At 40.4% G+C, this 8,329-nt stretch overlaps 1 long non-coding RNA gene across 1 annotated transcript; it reads right to left on the reverse strand.

The window, feature by feature from the left end:
• Window positions 1-1,873: 1,873 nt before the first annotated feature.
• Window positions 1,874-7,945, reverse strand: LOC139703253 (uncharacterized). Its single transcript, XR_011705654.1, has 3 exons — window positions 7,465-7,945; window positions 3,525-3,577; window positions 1,874-1,904 (listed from the first exon to the last, which is right to left on the reverse strand). It is a non-coding gene; the product is annotated as an uncharacterized lncRNA (long non-coding RNA).
• Between the last annotated feature and the right edge of the window lie 384 nt (window positions 7,946-8,329).

Below are 8,329 nucleotides of genomic sequence, written 5' to 3' on the forward strand. Positions count from 1 at the left end.
TCTTTATTGGATTGGCATCAGGGAGAAGGACCAAGCTTTCAGTTACAATTGTCCATGGGTTTTATTCTTCAACATTTGCAAGACAAGAACCCAGAGAAAATTGACAAATCAGGGAATCTAGTCTCATCTCAAAACGCTGGTTTCAGTACCAGTTCCTGATCATTAAAGGAGTTGATAACCAAGTCTGTACCTAGAAGCAGACTGGTAAGAGATGTAGAAATAGATCTGAGAACAAGGGGCTAGGTACAGAAACCAAACCAACAGATGCAGCCAGGTATAGAAGTTCTGTGAGCTGGGCTCGGTGGCACATGTCTGTAATCCCAGTGTCTGGGGAGGCTGAGACAGGAGAATCATGAGTTCAAAGGCAGCCTCAGCAATTTAGCGAGGAGCTAAGCAACTCAGTGAGAGCTTGTATCTAAATCAAATACAAAATAGGGCTGGGGATGAGACTCAGTGGTCGAGCAAAAAAAAATCTGTGAAAGCAGAGATTTTTGGCAGTTGCTATTTATTATTATACCCCCAAGGCCTAGGACAGAACCTAGTGCAGAATGTTGTTCAACCAACGTAGCCTTTATTGACTAAATGAACAAATTCTCAAGGTATTAGATTTTAAACCCAGTTATAGCAATGCTGTGGATTTAATTGTGGCCCCCTATTCATATGTCAAAGCCCTGACCCCAAATGTGATGCTATTTGGAGATGAGGCATTTGGAAAACAATTAGGTTTAAATAAACTTGTAAGAGTGGAGTTCTCATGAAGGGATTAGTGTCCTTAAAGAAGAAATCATAGTTCCCAATCTCCCTTCTCCTCTCTTTCTCTCTTTCTGTCCCCGCTTTCTCTCTCTCTCTCTCTCTCTCTCTCTCTATCTCTATCTCTATCTCTATCTCTATCTCTCTTCACCCCTCCACAGATGATCCCACCATGAGAGCACATGGAAGAAGGAATTTGTCTGAATGTCAGGAAAAGAGCCCTCACCAGGGAGCTGAATTAGCCAGCATCTTGATTTTGGACTTGTACTGTCCCATCCGGCAGGACACATCAACGTGGGCAGCGAACCTAGATGGGGAGGAATGAAGGGACAAGAGACACAGAAGGATGACAGCAAGACAAAAGTTCTGATCAAGCTGCAAACTTTTATTGTTCACACAGGGGTATTTATATGGTGGGGATGGGGAAGCTCTCTTATCGGCAGTTGCTGGATGTCTGCACAAGGTGAGATAACCGCAGGATGTTTCAGGAAGATAGGTTTCAGGAAGATAGGTGGCCGCAGGATGTCTCAGGTGAGATAAGTAGCTGCAGGATGCCTCCCAGGCAGGATGTCTCCCAGGGGGCTGTCAGGCTAATCTTTGAAGGAGAATTTCCTTCTAGTCCCTGACATCTCCCACTTTCTTATATAAAATATTTGACCATACCTTACCGGCCATGTTTTTAGGGGGTGATAGAGGCTCTGTTCCTCTAGAAGGCCTTAGAATATCTCCTGATCTGAGCGAGCATCTTCACTAGGAGATTTCTGGGTGGCCTTGGCATGTTTTTGGAGGAGACGGCTTTGAGGGGGGAGCATGCCAACCGCCATGCACCAGAGCGTGTCACTCAGAGGTCTTGGGTTTTGGGATCCGTGGATCCATCCTCCTGCAGTCCTTCCTGCACCCTCTGTCATTATGGCCTAATGTCCTCACTCCATGGGTGCGTCCTCCCCCAAGCGGAGGGGCCCATGGAGGAGCGAACCCTTATGGCAAGGGCAGAAGATGATTGGTCAGAGCTGTTACTTATACTTTTATATAAGAAAGAGAGATCTGTGGGGATGTAAACTTAAGAAATAAGCCTGAGAGAAGGGTAGAACATCCTTTCAAATGTTGGCAGCGCGGTCTTCCATCTCCAGACAATGATAGTGAACCTGTATGGGCTTAGAGGCCAAAATATTAATCTGTTCTTTAATAAATTGTACCAGCCTGTTTATAATGCAGGGTCCTATGGACACCATTAAAAGCAAACCCAACAAAGGGCCTAATAAGGGAAGAAGGTAGGGTAAAAATCCATTAAGCCCAGTCCAGAGGGGATTTTCAAATAGTTCCCTTCTTCTCTTTTCTAGATCTTCTTGAAGCTGCTTAATTTTAGTGCGTACTATGCCTGATTTATTGGCATAAAAGCAGCATCTTTCCCCTAAGGCCAAGCAAATACCTCCCTGGTTAGCTGTCAGCAAATCTAAGCCTCGTCTGTTTTGAAGGACCACTTCTGCCAGGGAATCTATTTGGTCCTGTAAATCTTTAATAGTTCCTGATAGAGTTTGTACATCATCTATAAGTTGTTGAGATAGGCGACGGTAAGAGTGTATAGCCGTGCCTAAGCCAGCTGTACCTGTGCCCACAGCAGCTGTTATTCCAAGGCTGGCAAGGAGTGGTAAGGCCTGTATTGCCCGCCTGTGTCTTTTGACTAAGGTGTCTAGGCTAGGAATGGGTAGAGGTTCATCTCCTGGGACAATAGTTATATCAGGGAGTAATAAGGCAAGAACACAGCCACCGGTCCAATTCGCTGGAAGCCTGGGGAAGGCTGAGTTTCCTCCACACATAAAAACTGTGCCATTGGGGGGACAAAGAGATGGGGTGGGTGAGGAATAATTTTTTACTGTTGAGCAATTTCCAAAGGAAGTAACTCCAACATCAATATCATAGGTATTATTCTGCATCGCGCCTAAAAGACATGATGTAAAAGTGCCTATAGGCTGTACTTTAAAAGGAAATCCAGGTTGGCATGTATTATCATTGTCTATGATAGAATTAATAGCAACTGCCATAGGCATGATTGCCCCTGTTGTCATGCAGAGCCAGCAATCACCAGCAAGGGTGGGGTTGGAATTATTAAGCAAGGAGAAGGTAGTTTCCAAAATATCTAATGTATTGGTATCTAAATCTGGGAGCTGGGATTTAGGCAGCATTAAGGGATGATATGTGAGCTCAGGGATTTGGGATTTCAAAAGTTTGATTATCTGAAGATGCTTGACAGCATCAGTGGGTCCTCCACCATCAGAGACCCCTGTAGGGGCCTTAATGGGCCAGCAGGAGGGTTTACCGACAGTGCCTTGGCATCCAGCTGACTATAACTTGGTATATATGCCTTCTCCTCCCCGGTCAAAGAGGAGGGGGGTATAATGAATAGTGGTCCCCTCTGCTGCATGAGTTTTAGTTAGGGTGGCTTCAAAAAATTGTTCTCCCTGCTTGTTAACACAAATTGAGGCTGACGCATAACAAGAGACATGCATCGCCTGGGTATGCATACAAGTTGCAGAACAATTTTGGAGAGCTTTACTTGTACTGGGGGGAATAATCTTTGGCTTGTTAACACATACCCATTTAGGCTGATGAACTCAACCTCGGCATGGAGGTAAGCCACCTTAGTCACGCAGTCAGCAATCTGGGTCCAACTAGTGGGAGCCTGAGTCCAAGATCCTCCCCTGCATTCGCAGGGGGGGCCAAAAAGGTACTCTCTGATGTTGGAAGGTGGAGGGCTAAGGCCTCCGTATACAAACCTGTTCAGCAGAAGTGCCTTAAGCAGGATCCTCACACAGATTGTTGGCTGCATCTGCAAAAGAGGAAAATTTGTCCTCAGGGGGAGGGCCTCCGTCCCTGGGTTGAGGTAAGTCATTAACCTGTTTAACCAGGCGTTCTGGTAACCATCTTGGGGCTGCTTGCTCTTGGTCCAAAACACAAGCTGAGCCTCGTCCCCAGATGAGGACAGGATCTGGGCCTTTCCATTTATTTGTAAGGGGATCGCGCCACATAACAGGTGGGCGAACAGAATTGGACTAGGGATGCCAGTGTCTGTCTGCGGCCGAATGGCCTTCACTGTCTAGGGTAAGAAAATTAAGGGCAAATAATGCATGGTTAAGGCGATCCCAAAATCTCTGTATTTTAGAATATTATCCTTTAAATAGGTATCTCTTTTTTTTTTTTTTACTTTATTAAAATACTGAGTTTTATTTCACATGTATATTTTTGTCTCCCCACCATTTCCATGTCTGACCACCACTACTACTATGTCCTATCATAACATTCCATACATACTTAGAAACCAAGCAAAGGGTGGAGTTCCATCTTTAAAAACTAAACAGGCATTTTGGACAACACATTCTTGGCAATAGAACCTTGACAACATTTATCAAACACGGTAGGGAAAGTTCTCACTTTGCATTATAAAAAGGACAGCCAGATATCAACTGTTACAGAAATGAAATAAGACGGAAATTTTTAACAAACTGTTTAAACTATTTTCTTAAAGAGACTTCCTCCACTGCCAGAGATCTTGAATAGCCTCCTGGTCAGTCATCCGGAAGCAATTCTTCACATAATTGACGAACTTGGCTTCCACTTTGGGAAGAGAACCACCTTTTTCTATACTTGCTTGCATTTTTGCTTTAATGTCTTCTACAGAACTAGGTCCTTTTGGTGTTTTAGGAGTTTTTTCCTGTTTTTTGAAGGATTCTTGACCTTTTGATCTTGGTGTTGTTGGTTTTGAGTCTTTTCCATTCTGGTTCGATTTTTGTGCATTTTTGGCTGGAGTATCTCAGAAGATGAAGAGGAGGAAGATGTGAAACTCTTAAGTGTATCTGGAAAGCGATCTGCCCCTGGAGGTGGTAGCAAGGTTCCCCAGAAAAAAGTAAAACTTGCCGCTGATGAAGATGTCGATGATGATGAAGATGATGATGATGATGACGAAGATGATGATGATGATGATTTTGATGATGAGGAAATTAAATAGGTATCTCTTAATTGTCTTTTAAAAAATATGATTAAGGTTATTTCCTGTGTAGGGAGCAGTATATAAATCTTACTGTATTTTTTATGGACAATAGATCTAGTCAGAGAACTTATATAATATCAATGAATTTTTTTAAGTTTGTAACCTTTATTGTTTAAAATTAATATATAACTTTAATTTAGAGAACCTTAGTCTTAATAAAATGTTGTGTTTTTTTTTTAATTTTATGATTATCTAACAAACAAAATATGTAAAAATTAGTATCTCAGTGTCTTAGAATCAATTGATTTTCGTCTCTAAGGACAATTGTTAAAATCTGATTTAAGTTAGTAGTTCAATATACTTAAATGTTTAATCAATAATGTGAATTTATTTACCAAAATTAATCTTTGTCTTAAACAGTAAGAATTATTAGGCAATAAGGATCTTACTTTAAAGAAATAAACTTACATTTTAATAGGTGCTTATCATGTCAAAATATGGACAAAATCTTAGCTCACATTAGTATAGTTAAACTAGGAAAAATAGCCTGAAATACCCTTAAATTAATTATAGTCAGTTTAGTATATATAAATCTCTTTTTTAATCTTTCTAACTTTTTACATCATCTGTTTAGATAACAATATAAAAATCTTTTTTACTTAGGAAAATAATTTTATCATTGAAATATGAATATAAAGACCTTGTTTTACCCAAAGATGATTTCTTTCTTTTTAGGATCCATGTGTGCTTTTTCTTTGTTGAAGCATCCTTTTCTTTTAGAAAATTTTTTTTTTGTTATACTTGGAACAATTTCTGAAAACCTTAGAATCTATAAACAAATTATTGTACTTTGATAAGAAATATCAATGAAAATATAGTTAAAATCCTTAGATATTTTGTAGACATAATTATAATTATCATCTTATGAGTTTGAACAGTAACTTTGAGAATTAGAAACTACTTGAAGATTGTATTTTCACTTAAAAGCAAATTTATAGTAAACACATTTATCTCAAATATCTGTAACTGAAAAGGCAGAGTATCTGATAAATGTAAATACAAAACATAAATTATGGGTTTTCTGTTGAAGAAAAACAATTAGGCAAATATATATTAACTAATCAATTAGGCATGTGCTAATTATTTTATAGATTAACAAATATAGGTTATCTAAATATCTTAAAAATATATATATTAAGAATAAGAACATAACTTATAATTGTATTAATTTTATGTAACCACGTGGTCTTAAAATATTTGGATCCATTTTAATTTATTTTTAGCTAGGAGTGCACTCTTCTATGTGACGTCACTTGATGTAACTGAAATAAAATCCTTGTTGAGTATACATATTTATTTTTTATAGTTAGGAATGAGAATAAGGATTTTTTGGTCATCACAGGAACATTGCCGGCTTTGTTCCTGTGGCGAGCAAATGCATCCTCATAACCTCCAAAATTAAAAGTAAAATATAAAGAAGCATGTTTGATATCTCTCATCAATAGAACATTATTTAGTAACACAACTATAGAGAAAAGTTAGGTTATTTAACTCAGAACTAACTTCAATTTAGGGCTGCAACATAGAAAGCTGTGGAATTAAATTTTGTCTGAAAAAGATATCTTTTGTTAGCATTTACAGGTAGGCATTCTTAAAAATACAGGCTCTGAACAGCTCCCGTAGAAATCTGAAACACAGTAGTACAGATTAGTGGCTGGAAGGCGGAACTAGAAGTCCTGTCTGAGTGACTGTGGAAGAACCAATCGGAAGCCCGCGAAAGTGTGGGAGGTGGGACCAGGAAGCCCGCTCTTCTGGCCAGGCGCCCCATGGTTACCATGGTGATGCAAACAACATGGAGTCCGCTGCCCATTTTCGGGGCAAAAGTTCCCCAAGTTTTCCTAGCCGATTGCATTTTGTTTGATTTTGTCTGCATTTTCCCCCGCCTGGCCAAGATCTTACTGCGGTAGCAGCTTGTTCTGTCTCTGCGACCTGCGGTTGCAGGCTCGTGTACATCCTGCACTTTTTTTCTGTGGCATGTGGGTGCTCCAAAGGTTTTTTAGCAGCAAACGCTAGCATTACCATCAGATCTTAAGTTAGTCTGTGTTTGGCATTTAGGTCAAGTAATTCAAGGGTTAAAAGCATTGCTGGCCGCAGGGGCTAGGACCCCATAGCAAGCAGCAGCAGCTAAAGTCTCTTGTCCCCAGCGGCTGAGTTATAGCCATTCTGATTCATAGGACAATCATGTAGTAAAAAGGTCCCTACATACTTTCTGAGTATTGACAAAAACAGTGGAAAATTGAAACTTATTTCTCTCCAGGTAAACATCACATTTTCTCTCCCTTTTTCTCACTCTCCTAGCACAAACTTCTAGAACGTAAAGGCCAAAAAATATCTCTCTCTTTTTTTTTAAGCTTTTTTTTTTTTTTAAGCTTTTTTTTTTTTTTTTTTTTTTTAATTAATTAGGTTCTAGTAAGAAAAGGTGGGAACAGGCACCTTTTCTGGGCCAAAGGATTCATAATAATCTTTTAAACAGTCTCCTACTCTAAGCCATCTTTTACCATCGATGGTCCCTTCAAGGGGAAACCATGGACACAATTCTCCTATGTATGAAAAGAATAATTTTAAGTCCTTTTTCTTAACACGTGCCCCCCGTGTCTTGAGGGCCTCCTTGAGGCCTGACAAAAACAACTCATGTGACGAAACTGCTTGTCCCATGGTGGGTCACTCACCTTGCGTCGTCCTCACTCTCCTCCTGGATCTGTCTCTCGGTTGTGTCTGCCGAGGCGATCGCGCGCTCCCGCTTGGCCAAGTCTTCCCGGAGGACGGCGTTCCCCCTCAGTCAAAGGCTCCAGCCCCACACTGGGCGCCAAATGTCCCGTCCGGCAGGACACATCAACGTGGGCAGCGAACCTAGATGGGGAGGAATGAAGGGACAAGAGACACGAAAGGATGACAGCAAGACAAAAGTTCTGATCAAGCTGCAAACTTTTATTGTTCACACAGGGGTATTTATATGGTGGGAATGGGGAAGCTCTCTTATCGGCAGTTGCTGGATGTCTGCACAAGGTGAGATAACCGCAGGATGTTTCAGGAAGATAGGTTTCAGGAAGATAGGTGGCCGCAGGATGTCTCAGGTGAGATAAGTAGCTGCAGGATGCCTCCCAGGCAGGATGTCTCCCAGGGGGCTGTCAGGCTAATCTTTGAAGGAGAATTTCCTTCTAGTCCCTGACATTGTACCATTCAGATAAGAAATTATAGTATTTTGTTATGAGAGATTAAGTTATCTAATGCAAGCATGAACCATGGCTTGTCTCCAATCATATCAAAAAGAACTAGGCAGAGGGGGAGTTGTGGCTCAGTGGTGAAGTGGTTGCCTAGCACACATGAGGCACTGGGTTTGATCCCAGCACTACATTAAAAAAAAAAAAAAAACTAAATAAACAATATAAAGGTATTGTGTTCATCTACAACTAAAATATTTTTTTAAAAAAAGAACCAGGCAGTCTATCTAGTCTATTCTAAATCATGATGTGTTAAAATTAGAATCTCATTAAGATGCAACATTTCTTACCATACATGTGTTAAGATCTCTTT

The sequence above is a fragment of the Marmota flaviventris genome, chromosome X, assembly GCF_047511675.1.
Source record: "Marmota flaviventris isolate mMarFla1 chromosome X, mMarFla1.hap1, whole genome shotgun sequence".
Classification (NCBI taxonomy): Eukaryota; Metazoa; Chordata; class Mammalia; order Rodentia; family Sciuridae; genus Marmota; species Marmota flaviventris.